The following is an 18,194-nucleotide window of genomic DNA, read 5'->3' on the forward strand; positions in this document are numbered from 1 at the left end:
ATAGAAGTTGCCCTAGGTAAAACTTCTTTAAATGTCTTAGCCAATCATGACCTCATAATGAGGAGTTTCTTGGACAATATAAATTTCATATAAAAGCTCTCATACGTAAACATATTCTTGGAAGAATAAAGCTCTCATACGGATCTTAAAAAAACACCTGTGCTACTGGTAAAAAAACACCTCTGCTACTGATAGTTAGGCTAAAAAGAAACATAAGTTGTAGTTGATATAACTAGCATATAGTAATTGAAGCTCCACATGAAGTAATTTAAAGTTCCCCTTTGAAGTTCATGAGGGTCTTATAGACTCCAACTCTGAGTACTATTAATGCAATTATGTTTCATATAAGTTTGTCATAAATGAAACTAAGGTGCATTCAATACAACTTTATTTTCTTGTCATACGAGGCAAAATAGAAAAATTAAATCAAACAAACTGATGAACGTAATTTAAAGTTCCCGTTTGAAGTTCATGAGGTTCTTATAGACTCCAACTTTGAGTACTATTAATGCAATTATGTTTCATATAAGTTTGTCATAAATGAAACTAAGGTGCATTCAATACAACTTTATTTTCTTGTCATACGAGGCAAAATAGAAAAATTAAATCAAACAAACTGATAAACTGAACCGAATCAATCCAACCAAAATTGGTTAGTTTGTTTCTTTTGTTGGGTTGTTGGTTTATTTGATAACCCTTGTATATTATAACAATTCAACTTTTTGTTTTATAGCCCTTCAACTACTAAGAGAAAAATATATTTGAGTAGAAGCTAAAAATATTGGGTGTTCAAGAAAACAACTTCATATTCGAAATCAACCTAACTTCATATTCGACATTTTATACTTACCATCATGCTCTTAATACTCATAGTCTTTCTTAACATCCCATCCCAAGGCTTTATTCTCCAAGACAAATTCTACATCCGAGAACTTCACGTGTTTCATGCAATACGACAAAATACGACCTTAATACCTAGGCCTAAGGCTTCATACATACGTTTCAAGTGGTATAACAAGGGCATTTGGTCTAATGGTATGAAAGTTCGATTCTCAAAATGCCCCTTCAAGAGATTGTAGTATGAAAGACATTTACCAAGTAAATAAATACATTAAAATAACACAAGTGACACATATGTAAACTATGTTATTAATATTTTATTTCTATTACATCTTTCCTTATTTATGAAATAATGAGTGGAGATATTTTTCATTTTCACAATTACTGATGACGGGAGGTTTAGGATTTTTTAATGTAAGAATCGTGGGGATGTGGCTCAGATGGTAGAGCGCTCGCTTCCGATGTGGAAAGTACGAAGATCGATACTTGCATCTCCAAATGAATCGATCACTAAACTTAGGAAATAATGAGCGGAGATATTTTTTCATTATCACTAAATATATTATTCCATCTTTCCTTATTTATGAAATAATGATCGCAGATATTTTTTTAATTTTTACAATTATTGATGACGGGAGGTTTAGGGTTTTCTGATGTAAGAATCGTAGGGATGTAGTTCAGATAGTAGAGCACTCAGTTCTGATGTTGAAAGTACGAAGATCGATACTTGCATCTCCAAATGAATCGATCACTAAATATATTATTTTTTTTCAATTTTTTCTTATTTACGACATAATGAGCAGGATAGTTTTTCATGTCACTATAATTGATGACGAGACGTTTAAAAATTTGTGACATAAGAATCGTGGGGATGTAGCTCAAATGGTAGACCGGTTGCTTTGCATGGATACCACGCATGGATACCACGCATGACAGGGATAGATACCACGCATCTCCAAAATAAAACTATCTATTATTAAATATATTATTGAAAAATATTTCTTTTCAATTTTTCCTTATTCATGACAGGTTGAGTAGAGATATTTCATCATTTTCACTATTATTGATGATGGAAAATTTAGGGTTTTATGATGCAGGAATTGTGGAGATGTAGCTTTGCTTAGCATGCGAGAGGTACGACTTAGCATACGAGAGGTACAAGGATCGATACCTCGCATCTCCAAAAGAAACTATTTATTATTAATATTTTATTTCTATTTAATATTTCCTTATTTATGTCATAATATGCCGAGATACTTTTTCATTTTCACAATTATTGACGAAGGACCGTTTAGGGTTTTTTGATGTAAGAATCGTAGGGATGTAGTTCAAATGGTAGAGCGTTCATTTCCCATGTAGAAAGTATGGGGATCAATACCTTGCATCACTGATTGAATCGATATACTAAATATATTATTTCTTTTCAATTTTTTCTTATTTAGGACAGAGTCGGGATAGTTTTTCATTTTCACTATTATTGATGACGAGATGTTAAGAACTTTGTGACATAAGAATTGTGGGGATATAACTTAGATGGTAGAGCACTCGCTTTGCATGTGAGAGGTATGGGGATCGATACCCTACATCTCTTGATTTACTATTATTAATGATGGGAAATTTAGGGTTTTATGATGCAACAATTGTGGGGATCTACCTTAGATGGTAGACCTCATTTAGCATGTGAGAGAGGTAAGGGGGGATATCCCGCATCTCCAAAAGAAACTATTTGTTATTAATATTTTACTTCTATTCAACATTTTCTTATTTATGACATAATTAGCGGAGATATTTTTTTATTTTCACTATGATTGATGACAAGATGTTTAGGATTTTGACGTAAGAATCTTAAGGATATATCTTAGATGGTAGAGCGTTTGCATCCCATGTGAGAAGTACTAGGATCGATACCATGCATCAACAAGGGAAACGATTATAATGAGCGGGGATAGTTTTTCATTTTCAATATCATTGATGACGGGAAGTTTAGAGTTTTTTGATGTAAAATCGTGGGAATGTAGCATGCGAGAGATACGGGGATAGATACCTCGCATCTCCAAAAGAAACTATTCGTTATTACTATTTTATTTCTATTCAATATTTCCTTATTTATAACATAATGAGTAGCGATATTTTTTCATTTTCACTATTATTCATGACGAGACGTTTAGGGTTTTGTGATTTAAAAATTGTGGAGATGTAGCTTAGATGGTAGAGCGCTCGCTTTGCATGCGAGTTGTACGGGGATTGATAACCCGCATCTCCAAAAGAAAGTATTTAATTTGTTATTATATTTTTTCATTTTCAAAATTATCTATGCCCCACATCACCAAACCAAACTATTTGTTATTAATATTTTGATATTTTTTTATTTTCACTATTATTGATGATGATTCATTTAGGGTTTTATGATGTAAACAACATGGGGATGTAACTCAGAAGGTAGAGCGCTCGCTTTGTCTCACAACCTTACTATGAAGAGAGTAGGTTGTGACCCTCACGCCATGACAAGCAAAGGGGCGTCCCTCAAGAGACGCCCATCCGGCAATATGCGGGCCAACATAGAAGAATGCCATGATGCGATCGAGGAGGACGATGCATCATCCAACAAACCACCATGCAAAGTGGGCATTGAAGACATGTTGAGACACAAGCATAACAAAGACATCAGCATAGACATGAAGGACAAGATAGGCTTGTTGAAGGGCCGGGTAGGGCCCCGGGCCTTAACCTCAAAAGTCGGGGTTTCGAAAGAAATTTAGGCATGCGGTTCGGGAGTTAAGTCCGTCCATATGAAATATGAATGCTCGCCAAGTTTGGTGTCAATCGGACATTGGATGGACAATGCACGACACCGTATGACACCTCACAAAAATCATGTCTACTCCTGGTAGAATGAAAATGGCTCAAAATGTACTATAGGGGGTACCATGGTGTTAGCTCTCCACCACCCCTGGGCCTTGTGGCCTAAGTGAGCTACACTGTGGCACATACGTGTGTCACAGTGTGGGCGAGCGTGCTGAGACGAGTGTCTCAGGCGACTTCCTTTGAAATGGGTTTTTGAAGGACAGTACCGGACGGCACAGGTGTGCTGGTATTGCGCCCTAGCCTGGGTGGTGGAGGTCGCTACATACACCCGCTATCCGGTACAGTATCCGTAAATGACTCGCCATGGGCACGGGAGGGCCTATGCCTCGATAAAACCCGGATGGATGGATGTTCGGGAAGCCCCGATTTGATGAACGACACGCGAGCCCATTCTCGATGGCATGATCGAGCGAGTTATGATAGCCGATGACATCCCGAGACTTGGGATGGCGTCAAGATATATGGACCCTATCGATGGGGATCGAGATGACGAGATGAGATGCGACGTTGTTTGAGAGACCTTGGCCCGAGCGGAGGCAGGGTCGAGCTGAATGAGTTGGCCTAGCGTAGAGACAAGTTGGATGTGTCACAGACGATTGAAGATGCACGCCTAGGCGGCGTGCATGGTCGAACAAGCTTGGATTCCGCACAAGCGATGTTCAATGGGCGAAGACGAACCTCGCCTAAGGTCCGACGAAGCCACATAGCCGGGCCGAAAAATATATATGGGGCTTGATTCCCCTCAAGGCTAGTCGTGAGCGTGTCAAGATCACGACGCCGCACGGCCAAAGATGTATGACCGTGACACTTTGCATGCCAGAGGTATGGGGATCGATACCCTGTATCTCAAAAAATAAGACTATCTATTATTAAATATATTATTTCTTTTCAATTTTTCCTTATTCATGACATGTTGGGTAGCAATATTTCTTTATTTTCACTATTATTGATGACGGAAAATTTAGGGTTTTGTGATGTAAAAATTGTGGGGATGTAGCTCAAATGGTAGAGCACTCGTTTAGCATGCGAGAGATACGGGGATCGATATCCTGCATCTCCAAAAGAGAAATTATTTTTTGAAGTATGAGTTAATTTAACATGTTCTGTATAAGGTGGGTAAGAGAGAAAAAGAAAAGATACTTATATAAGGATTATTATATCATTATGGCTATGCCATTTTTATAGATAAAAGAGAGTAATGTCTCACAAGCACATATAGAGAGAGGACTTATTGTAAGTAAAGAAAGCAATCTAGTAGTTATACTGCTACTTGTGGGGAGGGAATTTGATGAATTCCTCAAAAGATAAGAGCTTATAGGATCGCGGCCAATGCATATGACGGAACTTCTTCATAATTGCAATATCTAACCAATGAATATTATTGTCATTTATAGCTTCTATCATAATAATATAAAATTTGGGGTCAAAGCCTATATGGGACTGAAAAGACCATTCACCACACACTTGTAAATTCAACTATATCTACCACCTTTGAAATTTTCCACGGAAAACCTTCCAACAGCTTGCACTTCTTGATCATTGACATCCTTAATTGGAACTAGATTTTAAGGCAAATCTTCTCCACGACTAACTTTAGAACACTTTTATAGATAGTTTCAACAAACTTACCTTGCTCGTGAATACTTTGGAGTTCAATATTTATATTTGGAGAATGCTATTCAAATTGATAGGGTCGAATCTTACAACAGAATCTAATTGAGCCTCCCTCTATTAGGAGATAGCTTTGAATCAAATTCTTTAATTTGGACAATGGTTGCATTGTTTTAGTCAAACAACCGAGACTAGTGTATTACCAATAGTATAAATATTTTGAACGTGTATTTTCTTACATATTAACAATTGTATACAAATAATAATTAAATTTATGAGTAGAAGTTTCGACGGAGTTTTATTAAATAGGTAATCTTAAATTATATCTAAAAGTATATAATTTTTTTTATATATATATATATATACATTCAGGAGAACAAAACAAAGATTCAAGAAGATGTCATGCCATGTTTTGATTTTTATTCTTCCTTATTTCTCAAAGGTTAAAAAAAAAAAAAAAAAAAGTTATCCTCTCTCAAATATGGTTCGTTATTTGATTATTTTCTCTTGAGTGAATTTTCAGTGAAACACATTCTCTACCCAAGTAATTGCAAGATGCAAGCTTCACACTAAGAGGAATCAAAGTCCTAAGTATCACGTCCTTTAAGTGTCAATTTTTATTCTCCATCTCAACATAAATTAAACTTATTTTCGTGAAGATATCTATTTATAAAAGCAAAATATCTTAGAGTCACAAAAATAAAAATGAGATATAGATACGAGACATAAATATGATACCAAATAGATATGGTAACTGTTGGGATTAGATTTGATTGAGTTATTTGGATTGGATTTGATCTAGTTATTTGAATTAGATTTGATTTAGTCATTCTTCAATTGGATGAGAGATTTCTCCCAATTCTTCTGATCTTTCTAGTTTTCTTTGTCTGTTCCTAACATTTTGGTATTAGAGTCATGCCCTAAACTAGTTAAAACTAGAAGCAGTAGTCTTCTACGTGTGTCATAATAAAAGTATGTCGATGGAGAGTCCACTTGTGCAGTTTGCTGGAGGAAGGAGCCAAGGTCGTGGAAGTTTTAGAGACAGAGGAAGGGGACGAGGCAGACAAACCTTCAACAAGGTCATAGTGGAGTGCTATAACTGTCACAAGCTAGGACATTTTCAATGGAAATGTCAAAGCAATACCAGACGAGGCAGACAAACCTTCAACAAGGCCACAGTGGAGTGCTATAACTGTCACAAGCTAGGACATTTTCAATGGGAATGTCAAAGCAAGGAGAAGGAGACAAACTATGCAGAGAATCGAGAAGAGATGTCGCTGATGGCTTACGTGAATATGAATAAGGCCAATATTGAAGATATGTGGTTCCTTGACTCGGGATGTAGCAATCATATGTGTGGGAAGAAGGAATATTTTTTAGATTTTGATGGAAGTTTCAGAGATTCAGGGAAGCTGGGCAACAACTCAAGCATGGTTGTAACCGGAAAGGGTAATGTACGACTGGAAGTGAATGGAATCATAATGATAATCACAGGAGTGTTCTATGTGCCAGACCTGAGGAACAATTTGTTGAGTAGTGGTAAATTGCAAGCAAAGGGGGTTACCTTTTTGTTTCAAAATGAAACATGCAAGATGTTTCATCCTAAGAGAGGCTTAATCATGGAGACAAAGATGTCTTTGAATCGAATGTTCGTATTGCATGGTATATCTTAGCCTGTAGCAGCCGTTCAAACTCAATTGAAACTTATGGGGAGAAGTGGTTCAAGGTCTCTGTCGTACACTCACCGCTCCAATTCCTCTCGCCATAGTCAGAGAAGCTGAAGGTGTTAGGATCGCACAACAACGCACATGCTCGATCTAGATGAACACAAAGAAAATGATAGAGAAAAGTGCAAGGAGAACTCTGGCTAAAAGGATTTTTCTAATGATGATTTCACGTTTGTACAGTAAGAGAGAATTATAGAGAAAATAAAGTACATCTCAAAGCTCTACCGGACGGGATATATATATAGTTCAATTTACTATATATAGCTTTACCAGATTTAATCATCTACTATATATATCTTTACCCGATTTAACCATCTATTATATATAGTTATTTACCCTATATAGTTTTATCGGATATAGCTTTACCAAATATAGCTTTACCGGATATAACCGTTGACCAAGCTATAAATAAGCATGAGACTCCATAACCTAACAGAAGGGACCCAAGTTCTTCCCCCTATCATTCCACTACCAATTCCAAGAGAAGCAGCCGTTCAAGTTCCCTCAGTTGTCAATGCAGAAGTAGGTCTTCCTCGTTATCTCCTTTCCCCAAATCGTCCAGTTCCAGTCCTAGTTGTGCATCAACTGATTGAAATCATTCCATAGAGAAGGTTAAGAAAGAGGAAGAAGAGAAGAAAAGGCGTGAAGCAGAGTTGAAGAAGTTAGAAGAAGATGCAGCTAGGAGGATGGAAGAACTAATTCAGAAGAAGGTTGAAGAAAGGCTAAACTCTGAAGAGACTAAATTAGAAATACAGGGATGAATAGAGGAAGGTCGCACGAAGTTGTTTGATGATGTTGATGTGCAGCTTGAGAAAGAGAAAGAAGCCGCTCTTACTGCTACAAGACAAAAAGAATAACAAGCACGAAAAGAGAGAGAAGAGCTAGATAAAATGCTGGAAGAGAATAGAAGAAGGGTAGAAAAAGCACAGCAACGATTAGTTCTGGAGTTGCAGTAGAAGGAAGAAGAACAATATTGTGAGCTCGAGTTGATTCAGAGACAAAAAGAGGAGGCAACTTAGAGAACTAAGCTAGATAATAATAGTTTGAGTTGTGTTTTGCTGGGAGTTAGTGAAGAGTCAAAAGCTTACAGACTCTATGATATAGAAGCGGTAGATGAAAATAATGATATAGAAGCAGCAGATGAAAATATTGCGGAGGAAAACATTTCATCTGGCTCTTTGGCTGAAGCAAGCTCTCCTAGCTCGAATAAGGCGAGGAATAAGAGACCACCAGTCTAGATGAGAGACTATGCAATAGGAGAAGTTTTTTTTTGTAAAGAAGATGATGAAGCTCAGCCATGTTTACCCCTACTGAACATGCCAACTTTGTAAACTTTAAAGAAGCATTGAAGAGTGAGAAATGGAGGCAAGCCATGGATCTAGAGCAATAAACAGAAATGAAACATGAGAATTGATGAAGTTACCTAGTGGAAGTTTGGTATGAGGTCGTAGATATAAACTGATTACTATTCGTGTTCAGTTTAAGGGAGAGATTGTTAGGATTAGATTTGATTGAGTTATTTGGATTAGATTTGATCTAGTTATTTGAATTAGATTTGATTTAGTCATTCTTCAATTGGATGAGAGATTTCTCCCAATTCTTATGATATTTACGATTTTCTTTTTCTTTTCCTAATAGTAACATGTCATTCTTAAGAAACCTAGGACACCGATGTGACAATGATACATTAATTAAAAAGAATTATTTCAAAAAGTTTATCAATTTTATATTAGAGATAAATTCATATAAATAAGTTTATATATTTGTATACTTAACAAAAAAGCTTAAGGTACGTTTCACTCTCAAAATATATTCAAAGTCAAGTGTCTGATACGATGGATTATAAATTTGTAATGTATCCATTGTATTAACAAGTGTTCAGTACATGCCCAACACGTGTCAGATTAGTGACACTAAGTTATTCTCATACTTTCTTTAGACCCATTTAAAGTAGTTTGAAAACTAGCACGTCAAATATTATAATTGACTAACTACAACTTCAATTTTGTGCTTTAGGATGTTTTGACCCAACAAAAAAATAAAATCCTTAATTTAGAAAGTCGATGAATAGCCACTAACATAATTAAAAATAAATAAATAAACATAAAACATGAATTGATTAAATTGGCTAATTGCTAACATAATTAAAAAAAATAAAAATGTAACAAACACACCGAAGTAAGATTAGGAACACAAGTAAAAAAAAACACAAACAGCCAAAAATCAAAATTTGGAAAGTGTTAAACAGTTTTGATATATAGACATTTCAAGACTTTGCTCATGCAATATTCCCATGAAATCTAACACTAGAGCATCATAAAATTTAGAGAAATGATTGAAATTGATGTCATGTTCATATAGGTTGACTTTAATACAAAGGACAAAACGAACTTTCTTATGGATAAATTGGGGACACCAGCCTAAGCTAATCAAGTAGGTGGCCTTACCATCCATATGGTTATATTTGATGTTGACTGTGCCCGTGGTTCTGCAAGTGTCATATATATTGATATGTGTGAAATGTTTGTGAATCGATATGCTTATGATATGTTATAATATGTGAATTGTATGATAATACGTACGGTACCATGTGTTCAATGGTATATTTGAGATAGGATACGAGAAGGATGCACTAAACGTAATGTAACGATACTAGTAAGACATGTTCATGAAATGTTATGGTTTGGTTACGTATCGAAGTGCTATGGGTATGACAGATTGATAAAAACGATATGGTCACGATGGATTCATAAAACAATACGATTAGGCTATGGGTAGAAAGTGATAGGATTATGATAGATTGATAAAACGATAGCGTTAGAATATGTTCCTGTAATATTATGACTAAGGTACGTTCAGGTAACGACACAACTATGATATGTCTAAGGATGTTAAGGCTATGATAAATTAGGGAAGGATATAACCACGAAGCTTTTACGATATGATATGATTATGATACAACATGTGAAGGACGGATATATATCCAACAAGTTTCAAAGAGGGACGTGAGAATAAATTATTCTCAAGCTTTCTTTAAATCGGTCAAATAGTATTTGATAAGTTTTCAAAATTAAGGGTTTTCTTTTTTCTTCTTCCTTCTTTCTCCCTTTTCACGTTTTATTTTTTTTTAAATAAAAAAAAGTTTAATGTGAGAACAAAGAAGTTAGAAAGGAGAAAGAAATGAATGTAATAAAACTTTTCCGTCGGTAGGAATGGAAATGGTGAATGAGTCCTTGACGATAGTCGACCGCTATACTCTAGTTTTGGATGTAAGTGATGACTATCAGCAACATGAGTTGTGTCAATACCACACCGTTATCAAGAGGAAGTAAAGTAGAGTAGAATAGATCGAGCGATCCATTTGTTGAGAGTACTGTAAGAGGCACACAAGTAAGAATGTTGGATATAACTACTCTTTCACATCTGAGTATTGGATATAACTACTCTTTCACATCTGAGGGATGAGTCTCATAGATCCAACTACAATATCAAAGAAACTTCAGGTGGTAGTGATTGCTTGCAATGGTGTCTCCATTGTATCCCAGACACATGTAACATGATTTTTCTTGCTCAAATATATCTTCATTTGTCTTAAAAGTTCACTTTTGAGTAATCCTGGAAGGCTTCTTAATTTGCAGCCTCTGGTGAAGATGATCACTCCGAGGTGGGTTTGTTAGTGAAGATGCAATTATATAATCAGGGTTTTATATAAATGGTTCCATTTGTATTTATAAATGAAATTTGTGGTGTATTTTTTTGGAAATTCAACAATAATCATTGGTTATTTGGTTACCATTCTTAAGAAATTAAACTTTCGACCTTTTGTGAATGCTCAAAGCTACTTGCAAAGTACTGTTGATTATGATCCATAATACTCACCGACTCGAAATTGAGGTTTGTTCATGTTTGAAAATGTGACAAACCAAAAGACAATATGCTAATTAATATTGTTTGTGATTGTTGTTGTGAATTCTTCATCTTTGAATACATATTTTGTTTGGCTTATGAATTCTTCCATCTTTTAAAAATATTATTTTTTTAGTTCTGGCCTAGGCGATTGAATCACAATATTAGAGTATTTTAAGTTACTTTTAAGATTAAAGGTCAATGATATTATGAGTATCTTTTCTATCCCTCCGTTCCTTATCGTAATATAAAGAATATGAAGATTATAAGTAAAAGTGTACAAGTAATTTGTTACTTTTGAACTTAAATGCTTATAATTCAAGTTATCTTTGTTATCAACAATAATTATCAAACGGTATATAATTTTGTCCAAGTAAGGTCGCTTCTCATTCCCTGTATGATATCATAACACAAAATCGAATGGAAGGGTTAACGATAAAATGATAACAAAATCCCATTCGTCGAACTAACTGTAAAGGAAGGGTTGGTTGGAAACCATGTCTATACTTCTTTGCTTTAATCACACGTAACTAAAGATATATAAGAACAACAGAATATGGCATGCCCAGTCAAAACATAAAAAATTTCTTGCCATGTTATAGTTTATGAATATGGTATGCACAAAGATCCGACATCACACTTCATGATTGGAGACCAATACAGTGAGCTATGGTCGTCCATACCGTCCTTTGGTCAAATTATGTCAAGCAAATGTTGCAGCAAGCAAAGAGTTTTTAATAAGTTCGCTATTGCAAAGAGCTCGGTTTAAGGCACAAATGTCTCTGATGTGAAAGACGCACCAATTCAACGAGATTTAAGTAACCATGAATAAGACACATGATACAGCTTGTAAACGAAACGATGTTCATGACTCTTGTTATTTTCTTCCACTACAAACCTTCTAGCCTCTTGCACTTTTTTGTCATTGACATCCTTAATTGAAATTAGAATTGAAAGAAACACTTCTCCCCAACTCATTATGGAACACCTTTGATAGATAGTTTCAATAGATTTACTTTGCTGAGTAATACTTTAAAATTAGATATTTATAGTTGAACGCTACTTAAATTGATAAAGTGAAATCTTACAAAAGAGGTTAATAAATCGTTTGTCTATTAGAAAAGAGCTTGGAATTAAATTCTTTATAGTTGGGATAAGGGATGTTTTAGTCAAAGAAGTATACTTTTTAGTTTTAAAATAAATTAATTTTTTAGTTTAAAATAAATTGATTTTTTAGTTTTAATTTTGGTCCCAATAAATTAATTTTGATGTGGTGTTATGTATTTTAATAAAATTAATATTAACTTAATCCAAAAAAATTTGTATTTTTTTTTTAAATTATAATCTAAATTAATAAAAATACCATTGAACTTTACACTTTATCTAAAAAAAATACTGATAATTTTTTTATAAAAAAAATACGGTTGAATTAAAAAAAAAAAACTTCAAAACTACTCTTTAACTCTCAAAAGTGTTAAAAAAAAAGATAGATGGGGAGAAAATTGTGTTCATGGGGAGATAATTGAAGGTTATTTTAGGAGAAGGTTTTCAAGATCAGTATAAGATCCTGAAAACATAAAAAGAAGTAATATCAAAGGTCGCGATTAAGAACTTACTAGTAGGCTACTTACTAAGTTCTACTCACTCCATGTTTATCATTTTTTTCAAGTAACTAAGAGTTGGTCATGGATGAGAGCGGACTTTGGAGTGTGGGCCATGGACTAAACTCTGTTTTTAATCTAGTATTTTTTGTTCTTCTTTTGAGTCTGCTTCTTATTTTGTGTTTGTAACGAGTATGTATATGTAACACCCAAAAATGAAGGAAATTATCTCCCATAAGAATAAGCCACTCGTGAAAGACCCAAAGGATAGAAAGGAAAAAAATTAAAGGATTAAGCAAGAACAAAGGACTTAGTCAAGTCACTGGTGTACCCTAACGAGTGATTTCAAGGAGTTGAAGGCCTTTCGAAAAGGATTGGAAAGGAAAAAGTAAATCAAAAGGGCAAAAAAGTCATTTTATCAATTATCAAGAATCTTTCTAGACTTGAAATTGGTTATCTAGAAGGAATCTCAAGATTCAAAAAAAGGGAAAAATGAAAAAAAAAAAAGCAATAAGAAATTTGTAGAAAAATTATGGATTTTTCGAGAAAAATAATAATAAAATATTTAACAAGTGGCAAATTACCAAAATACCCCTAGAAGAATGGATAATTACAGAAATGCCACTCTAATTCGAATCAAAGCATCTATCGTGACCATCCGAGCGAAATATTTCGAACTGAAATCTCAACCGTCGGATCTCCTCTAAAATGTGATATGATCTAGAACGAACACGCACGGGTCATCACATCCAACGACTAGTATCCAGAAAGTTCGATCTCTAAATAACGAAGATTCTGGAGCTCTCAATGTCAGTTTAACCTCATCCTATAAGATTGGAAGTAGGAGCAACAATACGAAATAAGAATCGAGAAAGGTCGATCCACCAATTGAAGGCAATAAGTGTTTATATCGTGGGTCTCCTACTCTCAGATTTCTTCTAAATTCGAGAGCAATCCTCCACCATTTCTCTTCAAACTTCTAAATAACGAAGAATCTGGAGCTCTCAATGTCGGTTTAAAATCCTCCTATAAAGTCTGAAGTAGGAGCAACAATACGGAATAAGAATCGAGAAAGGTTGATCCCCCAATCGAAGGCAATAAGCGTTTAGATTATGGGTCTCCTACTCTTAGATTTCTTCCAAATTCGAGAGCAATCCTCCACCATTTCTCTTCAAATTTATTCCTACAGTTTCTGAACAAGATTACCCACAAGTTCTATGAAGGAATAGAGGGCTGAAAGTGCCCAGAAACCATTCCCCCAATTCAATCCGCCATTGAAGAACTTCAAGAAAAACTTGAAAATCCAATCTGAGGATACATGATGACTCGTCAAGCAAGAATGATTCCAATCAATTTCTACACCTCCAAGGAATGCTTCCATAGAAGACCACGAAGAAAAATAACCTCGAGAGCGTGCCAAATTGAAGGAAATAGGTTTCAAAATTAAATTGGGGATAAGAGTCAAAATTCCTATCTACGATCTCTTTTCCTTTAAATTAAGGATTCCTCTAGCTTCAGAGGAAGAAGTTGAGTAAACTTGATGAAGGAAATCTCTCTTGTTAAGGTCCTATGGAAGAATCATAGAGTAGAAGAAGACACTTGGGAAACAGAAGGCAAATAAGAACCTTGTACCCTTACCTATTTTAGAATAAGCACTTTGGATGACCGAAAGTTTTCAAAGGAGAGGAGAATTTGCAACACTCAAGGTCTCCAATAAGAGACAGTGTATAATCCCTACTAGGTTGTATCTAGAAGCAAAGAATAAGTAAAATTGAAAAAATATTGAGAAAATGGTACTTTTTCTAATTTTTATAAACTTCCCAAATCATTAAATTTTTTTATAGAATAAGAATTACACTCAAAGACGTTCCTCCAAACCAATTCCTTTAGCCTGAAGAAAGGATATGGAAGAGGTTCAATGAAGAAATAGGGCCTTGAAACCCCTAGAATCGGCTACCCAATAAGAAATCCTTTGTTTTATCTCCAGCGATAAATCAGATTTTGGATGAACTTTCGAAGCGAATATCTTAGGCTACGATCAACGAGAAGGTATCAAATCAATCCCTAGCCCTTCCTTGTAATACCCATCTTTAAGTTTCACGAAGAAATCGAGGAGAGAAACGCTGTAAATGTGGCTTTACAGGCCGAGTTTCAAATGGCGGCAACGCGAAAAATGGGCATCTTCTTCCTGTTCAGAGGAAGAAAACGATGATATGGCCAGTTCAACTGAACTGTCCAAGTCAACTCAAAATTTGACATTTTCTTGGGTTTTCTCAATTTTAACCCCATTTCAGACCAATTCTCATAGAAAATCTTATGGTTTCAGAAACTAGACACAATAAGGAGTACATGGAAGGAAATTTGAAGTAATTCAGATACTGGAAGCTCAAGAATGGACGTCCCAAACGTCGACGACGAGGCAAGTAGCTACCTTGGACTTTTTGTTAAGAAATACTTGTAGAAATCGCTTGGATTTTCATATGAACCCTAAACCAAGTATGAATTAAGGATATATGAAAGAAAAACCCAAAGAACTGTGAGTTAAGACCCTGAACCGATTAAATAGCTCGAGATTTAAGTAACATTAAAATAACCCACTATATGAGGCGGTCATGATTGCTCAAGGCGTGTCGCCCAAATAATCGGTAAACAATAACATTGCCCAAATAACCGCCTTGGACAACAAATCATGCAACATGCAACATTGTTGAGACATGCAACATGCAACCACAGGCAACACGCCTTGGGCAATCATGACTGTGACATCTGCCCCCACACAATTTATTGGATGAGGCTGACTTTAGGTCTCTCGATGCGCTTCCAGCTGATCTCATAATGAGGAGTCTCTTCCAACCTACTAGGTGCTGTTGAAAATCACTTCTCGGTTTGTTGAGTCTTCATGTCTTCTATGTTCGTGTCTTCCCTACTTTCTTCCCTTGAAACTTTTTCTTATTTGTATGACGTCATACCACCTGCTTTTGCTTGATGTCTTCTTGGTCGAAATAATAACGTTTCAAGTTACTAACGTGGACAACAAGGTTAGTCCGTATCCATAAGAGCAATTGGATTCTATATGATGTCTTCGTAATCTTATGGATAATTTTAACTAGTCCATAGTATTTTCACACAAGTCTTTGGTTCTTGATGCTTTGAACTCGAAGTTTATTTGAACTTAACTTATATGAACTCTTTATTTTTCTTGAAATTATTGTGGTTGACGCTTCAGACTGACCCTTCTCTTCATCCGTCTAGATGATATTTCTGTGTGAACATGTGTTGCTTCAATGGTTTGTTTCTGTCTCCCTTCTTCAGTATCTAACCTTGTTTTTGTCTCTCCTGGTGGGGATAAATCCATTATCTGACCTTGTTTTGCGTCGTGGTGTTCATCTAGTGGCAACAAGGTTTCTATTGAGGTTGGCTCACTCGAGCTCCCTTTTTCAATTACAACAATAGCAGTAAGCGTAGATTCATCATGGCTATGATTCTTTCTCAACTATAGTATCGACATCATTTTCAACCCTCTTGGTTGATGGATGTTTTTCTGAATGATCGTCGGATTAGACTTCATTACTACTAGACATTTTGCTAGGGGCATGTAACTAATTTTGTGTTTCAGCAGGACGTTCATTCCTGACACGACGTCGAAGTCATCCGTTTCAACTATCACTAAACAATTTGCCTAGTCCAAGGCTCCAGCTTGATTAGAGTTTTCATTGTGACTCTTAAGACAGGTAAAACTTCCAATTTGACGGCGTTCATCTTTCCTGTATCTTGATGCCAAAGGATGTTAAAATATTTTGCATCAGTCTCCATCATGAGTTGTGGTTGGCTCTAGAGTTGACAATGGTGTTCTTTACTACTTTGTTCTTTACCCAAACCTCGACATACATAATATATATATATTCATTTAACTATAACACATATGGTCCATGGAAGAATTGTAGCTCTTTTGCTCATTAATATTATAATGGCTACTACCTAAATTATAACCTAAAGTTGATAATTGATGTCCAAGTAGCCAACCCTAAATTTGTAATCATTGTGGAGTGCTTGAAATTACAATGGAGTAGTTTAAACTCCTAGTACCTTAAATGAAGTTGGTCTCTTCTAATAAAACACGAATTTCTCTTCAATATCATTAATACAATTATGCTTCATCTTGAACCTGCTAACATGAAACTAAAACTGCATTCAATTTAACTCCATTTTATTGTCATCTTGAATGACGTGTAGGATATATTCTTGATTTACCTTGATATTTCATATTAGTTAAGCTTTTTGCAAAATCAGAATTAGACAACAACAAAGATGAACTTGGGTCTGTTTATTATTTTAAAGAAAATTTCTTTCTCCATCTTATTCGTAATAACTCTGCAACTAAATTCATATTATGCTAAGAAACAAATTTTTTACTGGCAACAAGTAAAATATGCAACTTTAACTAAAATTTCATCTAAACAAATTTTATTGCCATACAACATAGATGACAATTATAGCCTTCAAACAAAAAATAGAGTAGTTGTGGTGAACGGGATAGAAACTCTAGTGTTCATCCATAATATACAACGACCGCCTAAATTATGACCTAAAAATTTGAAAACATAAGTTGTAGTTGAAAATTACATAAAACAATCCCCTAAATCCAAGAACTCGTGTCCAATAAGTAAATCGTAAAGATAGTAGCTAACATAGAGTGATTGAAGCTCCACATGAAGTAATTTAAAGTTCCAGCTACTTAACTAAAGTTTATCTGTCTTTAATGAAGCGTGAGTTGCACTTAAGTTCATGAAATGTTTATAGACTCCAACTCTTAGTACTATTAATGCAATTATATTTCATATGAGTTTGTCATAAATCAAACTATGGTACATTCAAAAAACCTTCTTGTAAGCAAAATAGAAGAATTAAATCAAACAAACTGATGAACGGAGCCGAATAAATCCAACCCTACCCAAACTGATTAGTTTGATTCATTTGTTGGGTTGTAGTTTATTTGATAACACTTGCATAGTAGAACAATTCAATATTACATGCCTTACTTACAAGTAAAATACTAGACCATCAAATTTTTGTTTTATAGTCCAACAACCACCAATGAAAATAGATTTCAAACTTCAGAGAAAAAAATATATTGAGTAGGAATTAAAAATGTTGCATATTTTTTAGAAAGGGCATTTGGTCTAGTGGTATGATTCTCACTTAGGGTGCGAGAGGTCCCAAGTTCAATTCTTGGAATGCCCCTATGTTCATATATTTAAAATGAGCCTCAGAGAAAGCAAGTACTATCTTTTTACACTACTTATATTCTTTTTTCTTCTCTCTACAGTAATTATCGTAAACCCTATGTAAATAATTTAACAGCGGTCTAGATCTAAAAGATATAATAATAATTGCTCATGGATTTCATTAACAAAGTAAATAAATGAAATAATGATGATACATTCCATAAACAACTTAATATATGGTCCATTATAAGGGCATTTGTTATAGTGGTATGATTCTTGCTTTGGGTGCAAAAGGTCTTGAGTTCAATTCTCGAAATGCCCCTCCAAAAGAAAACAAAGCACAATTTTGAAAGGAAAAAAAATAAAAAAATAAAATAGTTTTCAATGGGCCTAACCCAAAGGAATGCGTGTGCATTGCT

At 34.9% G+C, this 18,194-nt stretch overlaps 1 non-coding gene across 1 annotated transcript; it reads left to right on the forward strand.

Moving 5' to 3' along the window:
- Positions 1 to 17,719: 17,719 nt before the first annotated feature.
- On the forward strand, positions 17,720 to 17,791 carry TRNAP-AGG. Its single transcript has one exon. It is a non-coding gene; the product is annotated as a tRNA-Pro (tRNA).
- Positions 17,792 to 18,194: the final 403 nt, after the last annotated feature.

The sequence above is a fragment of the Cucurbita moschata genome, unplaced genomic scaffold (assembly GCF_002738365.1).
Source record: "Cucurbita moschata cultivar Rifu unplaced genomic scaffold, Cmos_1.0 Cmo_Scf00272, whole genome shotgun sequence".
Classification (NCBI taxonomy): domain Eukaryota; kingdom Viridiplantae; phylum Streptophyta; class Magnoliopsida; order Cucurbitales; family Cucurbitaceae; genus Cucurbita; species Cucurbita moschata.